The following is a 21,720-nucleotide window of genomic DNA, read 5'->3' on the forward strand; positions in this document are numbered from 1 at the left end:
CACTGCTTTTCAGAGACACTATTTAAGCTGCTGCTAATCTATTGGTATTGTCTGACACATACATATGTAAGCAAGTAGTATTTAAACAGACTAAACTCCATGATAATTTAAATATTGTTTGTCATAGTGTGGAGGGTTATTATCATGCATATATTAAACCTCCATGTCATAGAAGCTGGGGTCAATTGGAGGAGGACTTTTTAATAATACATACAGCTGTGTTGCTCAGTTGCTGTTGGAGTACTGGTTATTCTTTGTGTTTACCATTCCTATTAATAAAGTATCAATAAAAAGAATCCCAATAGACTAATGTGTGACTGACCTACTGAATAGGCATGTAAAATCCAATTTTAAAAATCATTTTGGTTGTAATGGAAAACAAACTAATGTTTTCCATTGACAATGGGCATGGCAAAAAAGATGTGATGAATCCAGCTACACATCACAAAAATCAGACTACAGATGTGTGCCAAAATGCCAGAAAAAATGTGTCTTACAACTGTTAGGATGAACACCTGATATATTGTTTCAAAAATGTTTTATATACATAATTATACCCTGGGAGAAGTAATTCAATTTTTCATTTGCATTCTTGTACAGTAATTATAAATTTAGCCTTTATGTTAAGGAGGCTGCTTATGAATTGATAGAACACACTAACCTTGTTTTCAGTGTCACTTGAGTTCAAGCTAAAATACAGTAATTTATTTCATGCAGCATATAAATTGCTTTGAATGGGTTTGCCAGTACCTTGCAACTCTGTCCCTTATAGTTGTTTACAACAACAGTGGATACACATACATTTATTCTTTGCAGTGAAATACATGTGGCTGACTGTAAGTACATAATGGTATCATTAATCCTAGTTCTGTTCTACTGGTTGATGGTAGGCAAAAAAACTGACTGAGGCCATACTTCTGTATGAGCCCAAATTCCTCTCATTTTACCAACTTCATTATTACACAGAGTGTATATTGGTAAAGCGGATCCCAACCAACGTAGTTATCCATAATATTTTCTAAATGGTTCAAAATATCAAAATAATTTGTTGAGAAGTATGGCACACATACAGTACGGACCAGTATTAATATTATTATATTTATCTGCTAAGTTCTTGACACAACAATATTTTTAATAGATAGATGCACTTCTACTAGCACCATTAAATAAATATAAAAAGAATTTTTGTTATAACTGCAACATACTGCAAAAACAGTTTGTAAATGAAACACACATGACAGTCACAATGCTACTGGTTTGGGGTAAGGAGGAGGTTGGGCGGGGAGCAGGAGGGGTGAGGGACGGTGAAGTGCTGCTGGGGAGCATGCAGGGATGAGATGGAGAGAGGGTAGGACAGCTAGGTGCAGTCGGGAGGTTAGATGGAGGACAGCGGAGAGGTGGCTGGTGGGGAGGGGTTAGTGGGAAAAGAAAAGTAAAAATACTGGTTGTGAAACAAATACTAACAAAGAGATAGAGGGGCTGGCCAGTACTTACCTCAGCTCAGTACAGCCGATAGATACACACAAAACAAAACCGAAAATTTATGTTCCTAGCTTTCGGAACAAATGTTCCTTCATCAGGGAGGAGAGAGGGGAAAGAAAGGGAAGAAGGGAAAGGAGATTCAGTTACTCACAACCCAGGTTATGAAGCAACAGGGAAAGGAAAATAGGGAGGGTAGCAAGGATGGAGGCATGGTTGTCAGAGGGAAGCCAAAGATATTCTTTGGCTTCCCTCTGACAACCATGCCTCCATCCTTGCTACCCTCCCTATTTTCCTTTCCCTGTTGCTTCATAACCTGGGTTGTGAGTAACTGAATCTCCTTTCCCTTCTTCCCTTTCTTTCCCCTCTCTCCTCCCTGATGAAGGAACATTTGTTCCGAAAGCTAGGAACATAAATTTTCGGTTTTGTTTTGTGTGTATCTATCGGCTGTACTGAGCTGAGGTAAGTACTGGCCAGCCCCTCTATCTCTTCATTAGTATTTGTTTCACATCTCTATATGAAATTTTCCATTAATCATTTAAAATACTGGTTGTGTTGGTTGAGTAGAGGACTATGTAGTTCTGGAATGGGAACAGGGAAGGGGTCAGGAGGGTTATGGGAACATAGGATATATTGCAGGGAGAGTTACCACCTGTGCAATTCAGAAAAGCTGGTGTTGGTGGGAAGAATCCATATGCCACAGACCGTGAAGCAGTCATCGGAATGAAGAATATCGTTTTGGGCAGTGTGCTCAGCAATAGCGTGGTCCAGTTGTTTCTTGGCCAAAGCTTGTCGGTGACCATTCATGCAGACAGACAGCTTGTTGGTTGTCATCCCCACATAGATTGCAGCACAGTGATTGCAGTTTACACCCAAACCTCCAGATGTCAGTCACTCAGATCTGGACCAAACAGTATGTCGATTGAGTATCAACCAAAACTCCTATTTAGTTCATGCTGTGTGCTGTTGTCCATCAGAACGTGCATAAACATTAATTAAAAGTAAGAACAGAACTACCAGAGAACATGGAAAATATGTCCTTGATACATTTTCTGAGTGGCTTCTATGGGTGATTTGGTAAAAATCAGCCATGGAAGCCACTCATAAAATGTGTCAAAGATATGCTTTCCATGTGCTCTGGTAGTTCTGCTCTTAAATTTAGTTAACATTTATGTACGTTCTGCTGGATGACAGCACATGGTATGAAATGCCGGCATGGTAGCTCAGCATGTTCAAGCGGAGAGCTGGCTGGTCTCGGTAATAAAAAACTGAGTGAAGAGATCAAAAATGAACTTCAGTGTATGTCATGTGATGTCTGATATGATCAAATACAATGAACAAAATGATAAAAAAGGTAAGGTGTTAGATTCTTGTCCTGGAGGGTCCCGAGTCCAAATTCCAATGATGGCAATTTTTTTTTTCCCCCAACTGTATCGTGTGTGAAAGTGTTACATGTGACAACATTTTCCTGACATGCAAAAGGGCTATTTGGAGTTTACAGCAATGTCCTCTTGGCAGTCTGCTTTAGCTTTTGTTTCTTTAAAAATAATAAATCTATAGAGGACATTTGTAATTTCACAGAATATGCAATCAGAACAGAGAAATACAGAAACAATTGCATCACACATATGGAAGTAATAGTAATAATAATAATAATAATAATAATATTATAATAATAATAACAAGACATGTAATACAACAAACAGTAGTAAACATAAACACAATAATAAATCTTATGTATGTGGTACTGCCATCTGCAGTCATTATTATTATTATTATTATTAGTGTTAATATTATCATTAGTACTTCCGCACTTTTGATACAATTTTTTTTATTCTATTGTCCCATTGTCTCTGTTTATTCTGTGAAACTACAAATGCACTAGCTGCTTCATCATGAGTCATGACTGCTCTGTCGCACATGTCCAAGAGGATACCACACCTATCTATACAAATGTACTCTATCAGTTTGCTGCTTTCAACAAACGAAGCAAAAGCAGACTGCCAAAAGAACATTTCTACAAACTCCAAAAAGTCTTTTTGCATGTCAGGAAAATGTTGTCCTATACAATGCTTTCACACATAATGCAGTAAAAAAAGGATTAAAAAAATTGTTGCCATTGGGATTTGAACACAGGACCATCTTTACATCACTCTACCACTCCATCAAGTCACCCACCAAGACCACACATAATGTGGGTCACAGGTGTGCTTTTCATGTGCTCTGGTAGTACTGGTGTTACTTTTAATTAATGTTTATGCCCCTTCTGCTGGACAATAGTACATAGTATGAACTAAATCAGGGTTTTGATTGGTACTTTATCACCATCCAACGTTCGGTCCAGACCTGAGGACCTCACTTCTAGAGGTTTGGGTGTTAGCTTGTAGATCACATGACTGGTTTCACAGGTAGGCCTGCTTTTGATGGGGTAGATGATGTTTGGGACTGGTGGAGTAGGTGGTTGTGGGAGGATGTATGGGACGGGTATTGCATCTAGGTCTATTACAGGGGTATGAGCCAAGAGGTAAGGGGTTGGGAGTAGGTGTTGTGTAGAGATGGACAAGTATATTGTGTAGGTTTGGTGGACGGCATTGTACCACAATGGAAGGAGTGAGACGGATAGTGGACAGGACATATCTCATTACAGGGGATGGTGAGAGGTAGTTGACACCCCGGCAGAGAATGTAATTCAGTTGCTTGAATCCTGGGTGGTACTGAGTTATGAGGGGAATGCTCCTCTATGGCTGGACAGTGAGACTTTGGGAGGTGGTGGGTGACTGGAAAGATAAGGCACAGGAGATTTGTTTTTGTATAAGGTTGGGAGGATAATTGTTGTTGTTGTTGTTGTTGTTGTGGTCTTCGGTCCTGAGACTGGTTTTATGCAGCTCTCCATGCTACTCTATCCTGTGCAAGCTTCTTCATCTCCCAGTACCTACTGCAGCCTACATCCTTCTGAATCTGATTAGTGTATTCATCTCTTGGTCTCCCTCTACGATTTTTACCCTCCATGCGGCCCTCCAATACTAAATTGGTGATCCCTTGATGCCTCAGAATATGTCCTACCAACCCATCCCTTCTTCTAGTCAAGTTGTGCCAAAAACTTCTCTTCTCCCCAATCCCATTCAATACCACATAATTAGTTATGTGATCTACCCATCTAATCTTCAGCATTCTTCTGTAGCACCACATTTCAAAAGCTTCTATTCTCTTCCTGTCCAAACTATTTATCATCCATGTTTCACTTCCATACATGGCTACACTCCATACAAATACTTTCAGAAACGACTTCCTAACAGTTCAATCTATACTCGATGTTAACAAATTTCTCTTCTTCAGAAACGCTTTCCTTGCCATTGCCAGTCTACATTTTATATCCTCTCTACTTCGACCATCATCAGTTATTTTGCTCCCCAAATAGCAAAACTCCTTTACTACTTTAAGTGTCTCATTTCCTAATCCAATTCCCTCAGCATCACTCGATTTAATTCAACTACATTCCATTATCATCGTTTTCATTTTGTTGATGTTCATCTTATATCTTCCTTTCAAGACACTGTCCATTCCATTCAACTGCTCTTCCAAGTCCTTTGCCATCTCTGACAGAATTACAATGTCATCGGCAAACCTCAAAATTTTTATTTCTTCTCCATGGATTTTAATACCTACTCCGAATTTTTCTTTTGTTTCGTTCACTGCTTGCTCAATATACAGATTGAATACCACCGGGGACAGGTTACAACCCTGTCTCACTCCCTTCCCAACTGCTGCTTCCCTTTCATGCCCCTTGACTCTTATAACTGCCATCTGGTTTCTGTACAAACTGTAAATAGCCTTTCGCTCCCTGTATTTTACCCCTGCCACCTTTAGAATTTGAAAGAGAGTATTCCAGTCAACATTGTCAAAAGCTTTCTCTAAGTCTACAAATGCTAGAAATGGAGGTTTGCCGTTCCTTAATCTATTGTCTAAGATAAGTCATAGGGTCAGTATTGCCTCACGTGTTCCAACATTTCTGTGGAATCCAAACTGATCTTCCCCGAGGTTGGCTTCCACCAGTTTTTCCATTTGTCTGTAAAGAATTTGCGTTAGTATTTGGCAGCTGTGACTTATTAAACTGATAGTTCGGTAATTTTCACATCTGTCAACACCTGCTTTCTTTGGGATTGGAATTATTATATTCTTCTTGAAGTCTGAGGGAATTTCGCCTGTCTCATACATCTTGTTTTCCAGATGGTAGAGTTTTGTCAGGACTGGCTCTCCCAAGGCCATCAGTAGTTCCAATGGAATGTTGTCTATTCCCGGGGCCTTGTTTCAACTCAGGTCGTTCAGTGCTCTGTCAAACTCTTCACGCAGTATCTTATCTCCCATTTAATCTTCATCTATATCCTCTTCCATTTCCATAATATTGTCCTCAAGTACATCGCCCTTGTATAGACCCTCTATATACTCCTTCCACCTTTCTGCTTTCCCTTCTTTGCTTAGAACTGGGTTTCCATCTGAGCTCTTGATATTCATACAAGTGGCTCTCTTTTCTCCAAAGGTCCCCTAGTGAGATAAGCCTCTACATCCTTACATTTGTCCTCTAGCCATCCCTGCTTAGCCATTTTGCACTTCCTGTCGATCTCATTTTTCAGACGTTTATATTCCCTTTTGCCTGCTTCATTTACTGCTTTTTTATATTTTCTCCTTTCATCAATTAAATTCAATATTTCTTCTGTTACCCAAGAATTTCTAGTAGCCCTCATCTTTTTACCAAGTTGATACTCTGCTGCCTTCACTATTTCATCCCTCAAAGTTACCCATTCTTCTTCTACTGTATTTCTTTCCCCCATTCCTGTCAATTGTTCCCTTATGCTCTCCCTGAAACTCTGTACAACCTCTGGTTTAGTCATTTTATCCAGGTGCCATCTCCTTAAATTCCCACCTTTATGCCATTTCTTCAGTTTTAATCTACAGTTCATAACCAATAGATTGTGGTCAGAGTCCACATCCGCCCCTGGAAATGTCTTACAATTTAAAACCTGGTTCCTAAATCTCTGTCTTACCATTACATGATCTATCTGAAATCTGTCAGTATCTCCAGGCTTCTTCCATGTATACAACCTTCTTCTATTATTCTTGAATCAAGTGTTAGCTATGATTAAGTTGTGCTCTGTGCAAAATTTTACCAGGCAGTTTCCTCTTTCATTTCTTACCCCCAATCCATATTAACCTACTACGTTTCCTGCTCTCCCTTTTCCTACTACCAAATTCCAGTTACCCATAACTATTAAATTTTCATCTCCCTTTATTATCTGAATAATTTCTTTAATTTCATCATAAATTTCTTCAATTTCTTCATCATCTGCAGAGCTGGTTGGCATACAAACTTGTACTGCTGTAGTAGGTGTGGGCTTCATGTCTATATTGGCCACAATAATGCATTCAAGTAACTTACCCACACTCCTATTTTTTTATTAATTATTAAACCTACTCCTTCATTACCCCTATGTGATTCTGTATTTATACCCCTGTGCCGGCCGCGGTGGTCTAGCGGTTCTGGCGCTGCAGTCCGGAACCACGAGACTAGTACGGTCGCAGGTTCGAATCCTGCCTCAGGCATGGGTGTGTGTGATGTCCTTAGGTTAGTTAGGTTTAAGTAGTTCTGAGTTCTAGGGGACTTATGACCTAAGATGTTGAGTCCCATAGTACTCAGAGCCATTTTTTTTTATACCCCTGTATTTGCCTGACCAAAAGTCTTGTTCCTCCTGCCACCGAACTTCACTAATTCCCACTATATCTAACTTTAACCTATCCATTTCCCTTTTTAAATTTTCTAACCTACCTGCCCGATTAAGGGATCTGACATTCCACGCTCCAGTCTGTAGAATGCCAGTTTTCTTTCTCATGATAATGACGTCCTCTTAAGTAGTCACCGCCCGGAGATCCAAAGGGGGGACTATTGTACCTCCAGAATATTTTACCCAAGAGGATGCAGTAACCATTTAATTATACAGTAAAGCTGCATGCCCTCGGGAAAAATTACAGCTGTAGTTTCCCCTTGCTTTCAGCCGTTCACAGTACCATCACAGCAAGGCCATTTTGGTTAGTGTTACAAGGCCAGATCAGTCAATCATCCAGACTGTTTCCCCTGCATTACTGAAAAGGCTGCTGCCTCTCTTCTGGAACCACACGTTTGTCTGGCCTCTCAACAGTTACCCCTCTGTTGTGGTTGCACCTACGATAAGGCTATCTGTACCGCTAAGGCACGCAAGCCTCTCCACCAACGGCAAGGTCCATGGTTCATGTGGGGGTGGGGGTTGGGGGGGGGGAGGGGGGGGATAATTATGTTATGTTAAAGCCTAAGTGAGACCCTTGGTATATTTTGAGAGGGATTGCTTCTCACTGCAAATGCAATACCCACGGGTAGCTAGGCTGTATGTAAGGGACTTCTTGATGTGGAACAGGTGGCAGCTGTCAAAATGGAGGTATTGCTTGTGATTATTGCCTTTGACGTGGAGGTCAACATATAGGAAGGTGGCTTCTTGAGTTAAGTAGGACCAACTGAAGTGAATGGTGGAGAAGCTGTTGACATTCTGAAGGAATATGGATAAGGTGTTGTTACCCTAAATCCAGATCGCAAAGATGTCATCAATGAATCTGTAGCAGGTGAGGAGTATAGGATTACGGGTGTTTAGGAAGGATTCCTGTAGATGGCCAATGAATATGCTGGCATAGGATGGTGCCATGTGGGTGCCCCTATCCATACACTAGATTTATTTCTAGGTAATGCCTTCAAAGGAGAAGTAATTGTGGGTGAGGATATAGTTGGTCATGGTGACTAGGAAGGAGGTTGTTGTTTTTGAATATGTCAGGCATTGGGAAAAGTAGTATTCAATAATGGTAAGGCTATGGGCATTAGGGATGTTAGTGTAAAGGAAGGTGGCATAAATAGTAATGAGCAAGGTACCATGTGGTAAAGGGACAGGAATTTTGGAGAGTTGGTTGAGAAAATTCTTGGTACCTTTTACACAGGAGGGTATGTTGCAGGTAATAGGCTGAAGGTGTTGATCTACGAGAGCAGAGATTCTCTGCATGGTGCACAGTAACCAGCCACAAAGGGCTGTCGTGGTTGGTTGGGTTTATGGACTTTGGGCAGCATGTAGAAGGTAGGAGTGCGGGGAGTGGTAGGGGTGAGGAGAGAAATGAACTCCGGGGAGAGGTTCTGGGATGGGCTTAAGGATTTGAAGAGAGACTGGAGATCCTGCTGGATTTCTGGAATAGAATCACTATGGTAAGCTTTGTAGTTGGATGTATCTGACAGCTGCCAGAGTTCTTCTTCCAGGTAATCCTTGCAGTTCAAAACAACTGGGCTGGAGCCTTTGTCCACAGGTAGCATTATAAGATCAGGATTAGTTTTTAGATGGTGGATTGTAATTCCTTCTGTGGATGTAAGATTAGTTTCCACTATAGGGACTGAGAGAAGGAGAGAAGGTCTTTAACAAGTCCTGCATGATTGAATTTTGGAGTCGGGCAAAAGTTGAGGCCTCTGGAAAGGACCATTATTTCTGAAGGGGTAAAGCTTTTGGAGCAAAGGTTCATGCCTGTTTCAGGTGTGTTTAGGCTCTGGATTTTGTGTGGTTGTGGGAGTGAGTTTTGGAGGATGGTATAAATGTAGTAGGTCTGTGAGACAGGGTTTGCCAGTTATAAGGGGATGTGGGGGAGGTTTGGAGGTTGTCGTAGAGGTGGTGGTCAATAGTACTCCAAGGCAGTAGTAGGAAGTGAGAAGGGTGGAGAGTTTTTTCAGGTGGGGTTGTGCACGTTGCTCTAGTTCCTGGAGGGCAAGAGCTTCAGTGTGTGGTATGGGTTCCAGGACATGAGATAATTAAATTCCCAGTTAGGCATCTCCATTCAGTGGCCACTTGGAGAAAATATACTGTGCTATCTAACTCAGCCATCACATTTAGCACTTGTTCAAGTCAGTATTATAGAACAGTTCACTGAAAAAATTAAAACAATCTGTATTACTCTACTCCTATCAAGAACCTTCCAGAGGTATAAAGAATTTAGAGGTACCATACTCTGTTACTATCTCCACTGATAAAAATTTACTTGCATTAAGTATACCTGAGAATACGTCTGTGCTGGATACTGTTCATCCATCCATCCATCCATTCATTCATTCATTCATTCATCATGTTCAGTAGGTCTTATGGAGAATGAGAACCTTTTGAGATGGGGAATGAGTCACATACATATTAACATAAGATAAAGACTTCATAGAAATGGCATCTGTGTGGTATATTAACAATAAAATGTCACTATGCTGTTTAATGCTATTCACACTTACGTCATCCACATTTAAATGAGTAGGTTAGTAAGAAAACTGCTACTTTGGAAAACTGCCTTCTCAGTTTTATTATAATGGTTTTTTCAAAGAAAACATTTTTTCATTGTTTGCACCTACTGTATAAATTGAATTTAATTGAATTGAATTTTATTTGATCCTGTAAGATTACATTGTGTACAGTAAATGTACGTGTAATATAGGACATGTCAAAGTATTAACATTCTTTATCACTTATTTTTCTACACCTTTAGCTTACATTTTTACATCACTGATAATGAGTAACAATATATACAAATTTAATGGCATAAGTACTCTGCAACACTGTAAATCTCTTTTTCAATGAGATAGTCTTTAAGTTTCTTTGGAAAGTCATTGTGAAGTACACTATCTTGCAGGTTTTTGGGCAGACTTCTTAGTAGTCTGATACCAGAGTACTGGAGTCCTTTTTCTAGCATTGCCAGTCGGTGGGGTATGCTCCGTACTTCATTCTTCTTTCTTGTACTGTGGGTCTGTACACTAGCATTTGTAATCCAGTCCTCACTACCTTTTGTGACGTACGTTATTGTTTTGTATATATACAACGATGAAAAAGTTAAGATACCTAAATTCTTGAAACAGTTTCTGCATGTTTCAGAGGTCCTAATTGCTTTTTTTTTTTGTAATGTGAACACTCGTTTTGTCTCTTGTTTGTTTGAGTTTCCCCACACAGTCACTCCATACTGTAAGTATGGTTCGAAAAGTCCACGATACACTGTACACAGAAGGTTCTTGTCTGAATACTGTGATAGCTGCATCATTAAGAATATGACAGAGCTCAGTTTCTTACAGACATTATTAATACGTTTTTTCCATTTCAGTTCATTATCCGCAAGAATACCTAAGAATCTAGCAGATTCTACTTCTTCCAGCCTTGTTCCATCAACCTCTAAATCCATGTCTACAGCCTTTTCCTTGTCTTTAAACACTGCATACATAGTCTTTTTTAGATTTATAACCAGTTCATTTTCCAACAGCCATTGAGCTGTGACATTTGCAGATATGTATGCTCTTATCTCAAGCTGTTCCATATTTTGGTCACTATTTAGTATTGTCATGTCACCAGCAAACAATATTTTCTTTTCTTCCTCCTCAACACCTATTTCATTAACAAATACATTAAATAACAATGGCCCCATTACCGAACCCTGTGGCACTCCATATTTGATGGATTTGGTTTCTGATTGGTACAAGTTTCCTAATGATACATACTGCTTGCGGTTGCACAAGTATGATTTTATCCATTCACCTGGTTGCCCCCAAATGCCATAGTTGCTTAATTTTTGTATCAGCATTTCATGGTCAATGGTGTCAAAGCCTTTGAAAGATCCAGAAACATTGCAGAGACAACCTTTTTCTCATCTAAGGACTTAAAATGTATTCTGTTAGACTGACAATTGCTGATTCTGTAGATTTACCCTTTCTGAAACCATATTGTGAGGGCATGAGAATGTTATGTTTGTCCAAATAGTTAACTAATCTGGTATACATAAGCATTTCTAGGAATTTTGAGAAACCTGATATCAGTGAAACTGATCTGTAGTTGTTGGGATCATCCTTACACCCTTTCTTGTACACTGGCACTACCTTCGTTATCTTCAGTTTTTCTGGAAAAATTGCATATCTGAAAGAACAGTTTGCTATGTTCAGCAGTGGTGTTATTATCTCCTCACATACCAGCTTTATTACATGATTTGATATTTCATCATCACCAGCTGATTTCTTGGACTTCAGTTTCTTTATAGTTTTCCACAATTCATCTTCCGTGACTGGTCTTAAGAACATAGTACTGCATGATCTTTTTGGTACCTTAATACCCTTCTGTTTTTGACTATTTCTTTCCAATTTTAGGTTTTCTACTACACTGATATAGTTATTATTCAGTATGTTTGCTATTTCCATACCATCTGTGACCACTGTGTTGTCTATTTTAATTGACCTAATACCTTCTTCTTTGTTTGACCCATCTTTTTCCTTTCTTTCAGCATTGATTGCATTCCAAGCTGCCTTTGCCTTGTTTTTTGAGTTCGCTATAGTGGTATCAATTGCTCTTGCTTTCGCTTCTCTTATTGTTTTTCTATACTTCTTTTTTAACATTTTATATTTTCCAGCTTCGCCCATCCGTCTCTTGTCCTGAAGCTTCCTTCGCTGTTCTAGTATTTCACTGGTAATCCACTGTGTTTGATCTTGCTGCCTTTCTTGTCTCTTTACTTTGGGAAATGCTACATTAAAGTGGTACTTAATTGTTGAAATAAATGCATTATATTTTTCATTTACACTCTGAGCCTGTAGGGTTTCATTCCAGGTTTCCTTACTTAACATTGTTCTAAAGATGTTGATATTTTGTTCACTGATGATCCTAATTTCTTTGGTTGTTTGTTTTGGTTCTGATACTATGTCATTACTTCTGCAAAAGCTGATTAGTTGTCCATGATGATCAGATATTTCTGTCAGAACTACATGTGACTCATAGTTACACATATTAGTGATAATTGTCTCACTTTGTGAAGTCACTCTTGTTGGTGCAGTTATTGTCACTTTCATGTTATGCTGTATTAACAATTCTTCAAAATCCTGTCTTTTTTGTGTCTTTTCCCATGTCAATGTTGAAGTCTCCACATATAATTAGATTTCTCTTCATATTCATTCTCAATAAGCTAGCAATTTTTTTTAGAAAGATGCTAATATTGCCACATGGTGACCTGTACACACAAAACACCCTAAAATCCTCTGCCACTATACCAGTAACTTCAAAGTCTTTTTCTCTAGCTATGGGAAATGTAGCAGCTTCACTGTTTACATTCTTTGATAGAGTACCTGTTTTAATATATATACAAACGCCACCACCCTTATATTTAGATCTGCAGAAGTAACTAGCTAGTTTGTAGTCCTTTATTGCCACATTACGTATTTTACTTTCAGTTAGTCCATGTTCACTTATGCATAATATGTCTGGCCTTACTTCACTCAGGAGTACTTCTGCTTCTAATTTTTTGTTACCAAAGTATTGAATATTTTGATTAAGTATTTTTATGTAATTTTTCTTTTGTTGGTTTACATGTTGTGAGCTGTATTCTGGGGCAAATTCTTTAGTATCGTCTTTTTTTGTATGGTGCTTATATTTTTCTTTTCCAGCTGGAGTGTATGATTTTTCATCCCCTTCAGGCCATATTAGTTTCCCTTGCATCTAATGATTTTGCAGACATCTGCAAACATTTTGCTGAATGTTACAGACCCCAGTCTATTTAAATGCAAGCCATCCTTCGCTAGTGAGTTTTCACATAGGAATTTGTTTGGGTCTATCAAAATTTCCCCAAGACGATCACATTGTTCTTTAAGAGCACAGTTTATTTTGGCGATATATTTTTCACTCACCGACCTTCTGTTTATGATTCCGCTAAGTATCAGACGAGATCCTGCATACATATTTCTTGCACAACGAATCATGTTTCTTGTTTCACTTGCCATTTCTTCCTCACTGCTGCTCCTTAATGAATTCATTCCAACATGTATGTCTGGTTTCAGAATCTGGTTCTGTAGTATCTTGTCTTGCATTTACCATATTTTTAAAATGTTTACCAAGTTGATGCATTCTAATACCAGGTCGTACATCGATCTTGCAATTGGGGACAGCGATATTCTTCAGCAGCGAATCGCCAATTATTAAAAAGTCATTTTCCTTTTGTTGCGTATCTGTCGCCTTGTTTTTCCTTTTGCTGTATGTCGCCACCTTCCATTTATATTTGTCTTCTGGTTTTTGGCTTACTGAGTTTACCAAGACATCAACGGGAACATTTGAAATGTTGTTTTTAAAGTACGATCGGTCACTTGTATTTTCGCGATCTTCTTGCTTTTCCGTTTGATGGCTTTTACACACACAGGACTTCTTTTCTTGTATTAATGTATCGTTTTCTTTCTTGATGGTCAAAAGTTCAGTTTTTAATGCCTCAATGTCTCTTCGTAGTAATTTTATAATTTCGTTTTTTGTATCAACTTTCACTTACAAGATCGGCCATTTCGTCACGTAAACAACCGTGACATGTCCATGGAAAATCATCACTGATGAACTTTAGATTTACTTTTGCACACTTTTCGTGTAACCAGAAATTGCATTTGATACACAGAATACCCTTCATCACACACTTTTTACATTCTCTACACGAAGAACTGTTCATTTTTTGACTTTTTAGTGAGAGAGAAGCGTCACTACACTTTCCTATCGGCGCCATACTAATCTAACAGAACTTTTCAGTTTTTGAATCCAGATAATTGGTAGAAATGGTGGCTAATGAGGCACCATGTTTTTAGTTTTTCCTTTCTAATTAGTAGGGATTCTAAGTTTCTTCCTTTATATTAGGTAGGAGCTTGTTCAGTATCTCATCAACACAGCACATAACTCCTTTATCTATACTGAACATGGAAGTGAATGGTGTAATGAAAACTATTTTCGTGTTTTGTATTGTGTGTACATCACAGCTCAGTTGAAATTTGATTTTTATTATCAGTAGTAAAAACCATTAAGCAGTAAATGTTTTGGTAAGTGAGTGGAAAAACTGCAAGATGTTTAGGACATCTTCTACACATTGTATTGTTATCTACTGTACACAATATTGATACTGTTCACTCCTACTGAAAAAATACTTTTTCCAGTTTAGAAGCATTGCCACAGAAGATAGTTTCACAAGATAATATGCCAAATAAGACAACACTCTTGTCTTAAGTCAGCACAATAAGAGGTGCTCCTAACGGCATGAGCACCAAGCTTCTTGATTAGTTTATCTGCGTGTTGATGCCATTTTAACTTTTTATTTCACACTGTGCTTCACTCAATATGTCACCATTAATGTCTGCTTCTGGTGCTATAAAATCATTGTTGCTTGTCTGAAATTGCATAGTATGAGTGTTTATGACATTAAGACTTAAACTGTTAGCAGTGAATTGCTTTTGGACCTGTTCAGCTATCATCTAAACTGTGTCTGCTAGGGCTGAGTTTGAGCACTTGGTTAGTACACTTGTGTCAGCAGCAACATTATAGTTTCAACTTCTAGTGAATCTGATATTAGTATCTTGAATCATTTATGAAATATTCCAAGTACCAACCTTATATGGGAAACCATGTGTGAAAGCTTTCTCAACATTAGCTTCTGGAAATTTGAGAGTAGTTGTTTTCATTGTGTCCGATACTTTTATTTCAAAATATCCCACTAGGGTTTGTTGGAAATATCTGTTACTTTCACATTCTTAATAAAAAAAAACTATGAAAGGTTGTGAAATGTTTTGAACTGTCAGTCTGTTGATCATGTTTGGGTTCCTTATCAGACAGAAGAATGCTTATCAAGAATGAGCTGGACAAGAGTTTTTGCTAACAACTTCCCATATGGATGAATTTTACTGGAAAAATTCTTTCAAAGTGTATTGCAACCTAGCATCTATTTTTTTACAACTACATTTAAGTGACTGCTCTTCCTTACTAACTGAAAGATGTAACTTCTAAATATTTGACTGCTGTGACTCAGTATAATAACTTATCAGCAATGGTGCAGTCAAACAGTTTTAAATATACTTGATTCTTTATGCATGTTACATTATTTTTATTCATATAGAGAATCATCTCTTGCAATTGCACCAAGCACTGATCACCTGCATGACACATTGTCTACTGGGGCCAACTGCCTGAATAACTGAAAAATCAGAACTAAGTCATGCATATAAATTAACAGTGTAGAAAAAGATAGATTACTATTTACTATAAAATAGACACATTAAGTTGAAGACAGGCAAAATTAAAAGACGCTTATATAGAGCTTTCAGCCACAGCCTTCATCATCAAAATAGAAACACACACCATTCATACACACAAGCAAGCTCATCTCATGCACACAAGACCACCTATTCCAGCAGCTCAGGCCAAATTTGTGAGAGTTGGCAGTCATGTGTGCATGAGGTGTGCTTGCTTGTGTGGGAATGGTGTGTGTTTCTCTCTTGCTGTAAGCTTCATGTAAATGTCTTTTAACTGCCAAACAATGGAAAATACAGGATGGAATATAACAATATTATGAAAAGAAACATTGCCACTCACCATATAGAGGAGATGCTGAGTCACAGATAGGAATAACAAAAAGATTGTCACAAATAACACTTTTGGCCAGTAAGGCCTTCTTCAAAAATAGACGACAGACACACACACTCAAGCAAACACAACTCACACACACGACTGCAGTCTCAGGCAACTGAAGCCACACTGCAAGCAGAAGCACCAATGCGTGATAGGAGTGGTGACTGCACTGGTGCTTCTGCTTGCAGTGTGGCTTCAGTTGCCTGAGACTGCAGTCATGTGTGTGTGAGCTGTGTTTGCATGAGTGTGTGTGTCTGTCGTCTATTTCTGAAGAAGGCCTTACTGGCTGAAAGTGTTATCTGTGACAGTCTTTTTGTTATGCCTATCTGTGACTCAGTATCTCCTCTATATGGTGAGTGGCAATTTTCCTTTTCATAATATTGTCTTTTACCTGTGCTTGTTTGCAACTTAAGATGTCTTCTTTATGTTAAGTAGCAATTTACTTTTCCTACAATGCTGATATTCCTACCTGGAGTTTCCATTGTCTGATCATGCATACAAATTGTTAGTAGTGATGGTTCTATTACACTTCCTGTATTAATACAACACTATTTCATCCATCGCTGACAACTTCTCAAATAAGGCAAAGTATTTCATCCTATAAGCTAAGTAGTCCACAGTGCCACTTGCTGGTCTGTTGCATGTGTTTGTATTTTATTTACTTGATGAGATGATGAAATTTATGAAAGGCTTTATGCAAGTAATTAAGTACAGCATTAGCCTGAGTGTGTTAGGTGTGGTGAGAAACATGTCCCTACAAACCAAAAATCCCAGTTGGACATGGATTTTTTCAATCACTTCACCTCTCAGTAATGTGAGGATTCACCAGGAACAGCATATGTCCAGATTCCATGTTAAACTGTAGGTCCCCTTTCCCCATATGTTATGGTAGGTTAAGTACAGGAAAGATACTAAAACTCCTTCTGATTGAAAGACTAGCATTTTGACACTGAGCCATACAAACTTAATATTATTAATGTGAGTATCATTAATACAGCCTTCTGTAAATGACAAATCAATATGACAGTCAGAATATCACACTATTGCTGTATTGGGAATCCATCCTTTTTTTACATAGCACAGCTGTTGTATTGTTTCTTCAGCTGAGTCACTGTTAACAAGCACAGAATGTTCCAGTTTTTGTTCAGTAATTCTGAGTGTCAGTTTTGACTGGTTTTGTTCAGTAATTCTGAGTGTCATTTTTGACTGGTTTTCTGTGATTAAAGTCAGTAATTCTGAGTATCATTTGTTTGATTGGTTTTATGTCTCTCTCTCTCTCTCTCTCTCTTCGTATTCTGAGTTTATTTTTTTTTTATCTGTGCTTACTTCTTACAGTCAGTACCATACCACATGTCCCAAACTGTCATTTTGATGCTAAGAATTTACCATTTGTATATTTTTATCTATCCTTTCTACTAGCTCCTTTTTTCCCTTATTTGAAATACTTCCAACTCTTCAATAGTTTTACAGTTGTCCAAGTTTCACTTTCATACCATGCCCTAATCTGCTCCTGATATATTTCTAACTTTTGTGATCTTGTGAATTCACAGATCCTAATTAGCAGTATTCTTTTATTGTCATCCTGAAGTATTTTTACTACTATTATTCATCACTTCCATCTTTGTTTTGCTTGTTATCAATGCAAGTTGTGTGTTAAGTTGTCTTGTAACTGTATGTACCATTTGAAAGTTCTTCTGAGTTCTCTTTTCTTTAGCCACACTTTTATTTAGCCATGAGAGCTATGTTATTTCCAAATTTCTTTGAACTCCTTCATTACTTCTTCAAGAAAAAAAGTTAAACACACTGATGATAGCCTTCAATCTTGCTTTACACTTTTGTTACACATATTGTGTTTCTGTAGCTATTGTAGAGTTTTTCTGTCTCCTAATCCTACCTCCCATCCCATTCAGGATTTGAAACATTTTATTGTTCCCCACAATGAGTTTCTGTATGTTCGCAAATAACCTTACAAAATCTAGATTTTTAAATTTTTCTTTTTTGTTTCCTAAGCATAAGGCCAGAATCACTCTGTTGGTTCCTATACCATTCCTGAATCAAAACTGATATTCATCCAGTGCCTATTGATTTTATTCTTTTATTCTTTAGTATTTTATCATAGTGAGTAATTCACATATATCTTTCTTCATAGTCCGGTGATAGCCCTCTTTTGGGAATCTCAAGAAATATCTGCAGTGTCAGAAATTCTTGTTATCAAAGTACTTATAATAGGCCTCTAGTTTACACATGTCCTTGTGGTTTTTATAGTTCAGAATGTATCTCATTAACTCCAGCTAACTTGTGTGGACCCAAATGATTCAATGGTTTCTCAAATTATGATCATATTAGCTGATTTGTTCTACTTGACCTTCTCCTCTTCTACTGCTTTTCCATTCTTTTTTGTCACACAGACTATGAATATTCCAAATTTACCCTGTCTTTAATACTTGACTGATATCTTATATTTGTTTCTCGCAGTTCCACACATCCTTCTTACCTCCCCAAAGTTACAGTTAACTTTTCTCACATTCTGTAATCGTATATAATTTTTATATGCTTCTGTCATTAGTACTAAACTGATGACATTGTATTTACTGTAGAGTTCATTTCTAAGTAGTTTATACTAATGGCTTTCCATGATATCCTGTGACTCATACATTTCCTTCTTTCAGTGATAAGCTGCTGTATTTCTCTCTACTGTATTATATTCCTCCTTTGCATAACAGTCCTCTGTGGTTTTATTTAGTCTGATATTCACTTTTATTCATTTATTTACTAGCATTGAATTTTAACCTGCAGCCTGTGTACTGCAGCAGATCATGGTATATCTATTATTACATATTTTTAACTGAGTGCACATGGATTCTGCTTTATGATGATGTTAGTGTGTCCATATATTTTAACTAACAATATTATGATAAGGAAAGTTGCTACTCACCATATAGAGGAGATGCTGAGTTGCAAATAGGCACAACAAAAAGATTTTCACACTTAAAGCTTTCAGCCAATGGCCTTTTCTGGTGAATGGAGTTTCTGTGTCATAGAGGCAGATTTTAACAACTGGCATCAGAAGGCTCTCCAGTTTCACACAACACAATCAGGTGCTTGATTTCTGAATTCTGATAAACTGGGACTGTGGCTGATAAGGCTCCTTGGTCAAAGCCATCTTCAGTTACCTGCAACAAAACAGATTGTTATAACTTCTGAACCATAACTGCTACTTTGAATCTGTTTGGAGGAATGAACTTATCAGAAAAATGCTGATGTTATTTGATCCATCATACGACCCCATTTCCATGTCGCTCTCTCTCTCTCTCTCTCTCTCTCTCTCAATATTGTCAATTTCAACATGGCACCCATGTTTTGTACATACCATAAAATATAGACCATTCCTGCAGGGTTTTTGACACAATAGGGCGTACTGCGACTTTTGACTCACACTGTACTTATTCAGCTGTCCTAGGTGGAAGTCATGCAGTTAGTGCTGTGTTTGAATGTGACGTGAACTGTTTGAACAGCATACATCACAGTCAGGGAAATCTTGAGTTCTGTTCAATCTTTTGATTGGCCTGTAACCTAGTGGCTTTTGTTAGTACTGTTACAATAACCTGTCTTAGCATTTTTAATGCACTGTCGATTTAAGCTGATCATAATTGTAATTCCTAGGTATTAGTTGAACTTATGGCCTTTAGATTTGACTGATTTATCGCATAACCTAAGTTAAATGGATTCCTTTTAGCACTCATGTGGATGGCCTTACACATTTCGCCATTTAGGGTCAATTGCAATTTTCGCACCATACAGATATCTTTTCTAAATCATTTTGCAATTTGTTGTGATCTTCTGATGACTTTACTAGTCGATAAATGACAGTGTCATTTGAAAAAAACCTAAGACGGCTGCTAAGATTGCCTCCCAAATCATTTATATAGATAAGGAACAGCAAATTGGGGAACTACAAAGATCACTTCTGTTTTACTCAGTGACTCTCCATCAATTACTATGAACTGTGACCTCTCTGACAGGAAATCATAAATCCAGTCACATTATTAAGATGATATTCCATGAGACATAAAGTCTTCGTCTGAGACAGACAACGTACACACCCATATATTCACACAAATACAGTTCACACATGCATAAACACTGCCTCTGGCTGCTGAGGCTACATCCTGTTAATTTTATATTTGCTATGACTTTTTGCTGTGTCTTTTGGTGTCTCAGTCTCTAAAAATGTGGATTTATTTGTTGCTTTGATACTCTTTATTTTCTTGTTGAGGTCTTTTAAGTTAGTAAACATTTTATTTGTAGCCTTTGCTTCATCATCTCTTATTGACCTCAAGCCTCTGTGGATGTAGGTTTCATATTTGTTGAATCAATCTGTTTTCCTTACCCTACAAAAACAATGCTACCATAGCTCATTTTCTCACAGATGGGGAGATCAGTCCAGAGTTGCTTGACCTATTTTTCTATTCCTTCATTCTTCGTCCAGTTTTCCCTCTACCATTCACTGTATTTTTCTAACTTATCTTTTATTTCTATCAGCCCTCGTTTGGCACATGTTCCAAACCAAGAGTTTTCTTTTAAAATCTGTTGCCTTTTGTTCTGTTAAGTCATCACCAATGTATTTCAGCATATTTTCATTGAATTCCTGGATACTGTTGACGGTAGAGTTTGAGTCTTCAACCTCATTAGTTTGTTGGTGGTTGTTTATCTTGTTTCCTGATATTGACTATCTGTAGAGAATTTCCACACTATTTTTTCCTTTATACTCCTCCCTGCTTCAGATCTCAAGATAAAAGGATTATTTGATCAAGCATACTGGGAGAAAAAGTCCAAATGTGAATGTAAAAATAAGATTTTCAGTGATTCAACATCCACCAACATCATACAACAGGAAATTCCTTTATGACCTGTCATTAATTTTCTTCTATTTTGCCACTGAACGGACACTATTTTACATAAATTAACTACAGTTAATTGATGGGCTTACTTATTTGAGAGCAAATAAAAATGCCCTCTCTTACTTGAAAATTATTTGTGATGAATTTTCTTTTAAGTATGTGAAACTTCCACCTTCCTCATCCACAGAAAAATACTATGATTTTCCTCCATGTCAATAAGTTATCAACAAACAAATTTAGGAAAGATCGACAGGAGATGCAAGGACACAGTAACACCTCAGAAAATTGCACGAACTTTTTAGTGAACTACCATTTTTTTATTTCATATAAATACAGACTTTATTCCTTCTTATTTCTATTCCCATTGCTATTACAGCTGATCACTCAGGCAGCTATAATCAGAATTTTTGCACCTGCAGAAGTGCAATGTTCTCTCTCTCTCTCTCTCTCTCTCTCTCTCCTCTCTCTGTCTCTCTCTTTCCTAGTGCATACTTGCTTGCATGCTGCTTGCTTATTACAGTTACTGGCAATAGCTTGCTTGACAACTAATACAATTTTCTGAGTTGCTACTGATGACTGTCTCCCTACCTGAATGATTAGGGTCACAGCCTTTGGTATAGAAGGATCATTCAGTTTCGAGTACCAACTTAGATTTTTTCTGAGCAGATGAGGAGCTGCTTGAACAAAGACATAGGGGTGCTACCAGGATTCATCTACTGGCAGTAATGGCTGGAGGGATTGGTGACTTGCTGAACATATGTTCCACGATCATAGGTTACTACTTGTAGTGCACCATAGGCAACAATCGGCCTATTGGAACAGACCTAAGGCCTAATCTGTGGTGTTTATGTTTAGGAATTACT

At 37.9% G+C, this 21,720-nt stretch overlaps 1 protein-coding gene across 1 annotated transcript in view; it reads left to right on the forward strand.

Annotated features, from left to right (window-relative positions):
- LOC126100831 (serine/threonine-protein kinase BRSK2) overlaps window positions 1-21,720 on the forward strand; it is a 187,045-nt gene that overhangs the window by 157,070 nt on the left and 8,255 nt on the right. The gene's annotated exons all lie outside the window — the stretch shown is intronic.

The sequence above is a fragment of the Schistocerca cancellata genome, chromosome 9 (assembly GCF_023864275.1).
Source record: "Schistocerca cancellata isolate TAMUIC-IGC-003103 chromosome 9, iqSchCanc2.1, whole genome shotgun sequence".
NCBI classification, from domain to species: Eukaryota; Metazoa; Arthropoda; class Insecta; order Orthoptera; family Acrididae; genus Schistocerca; species Schistocerca cancellata.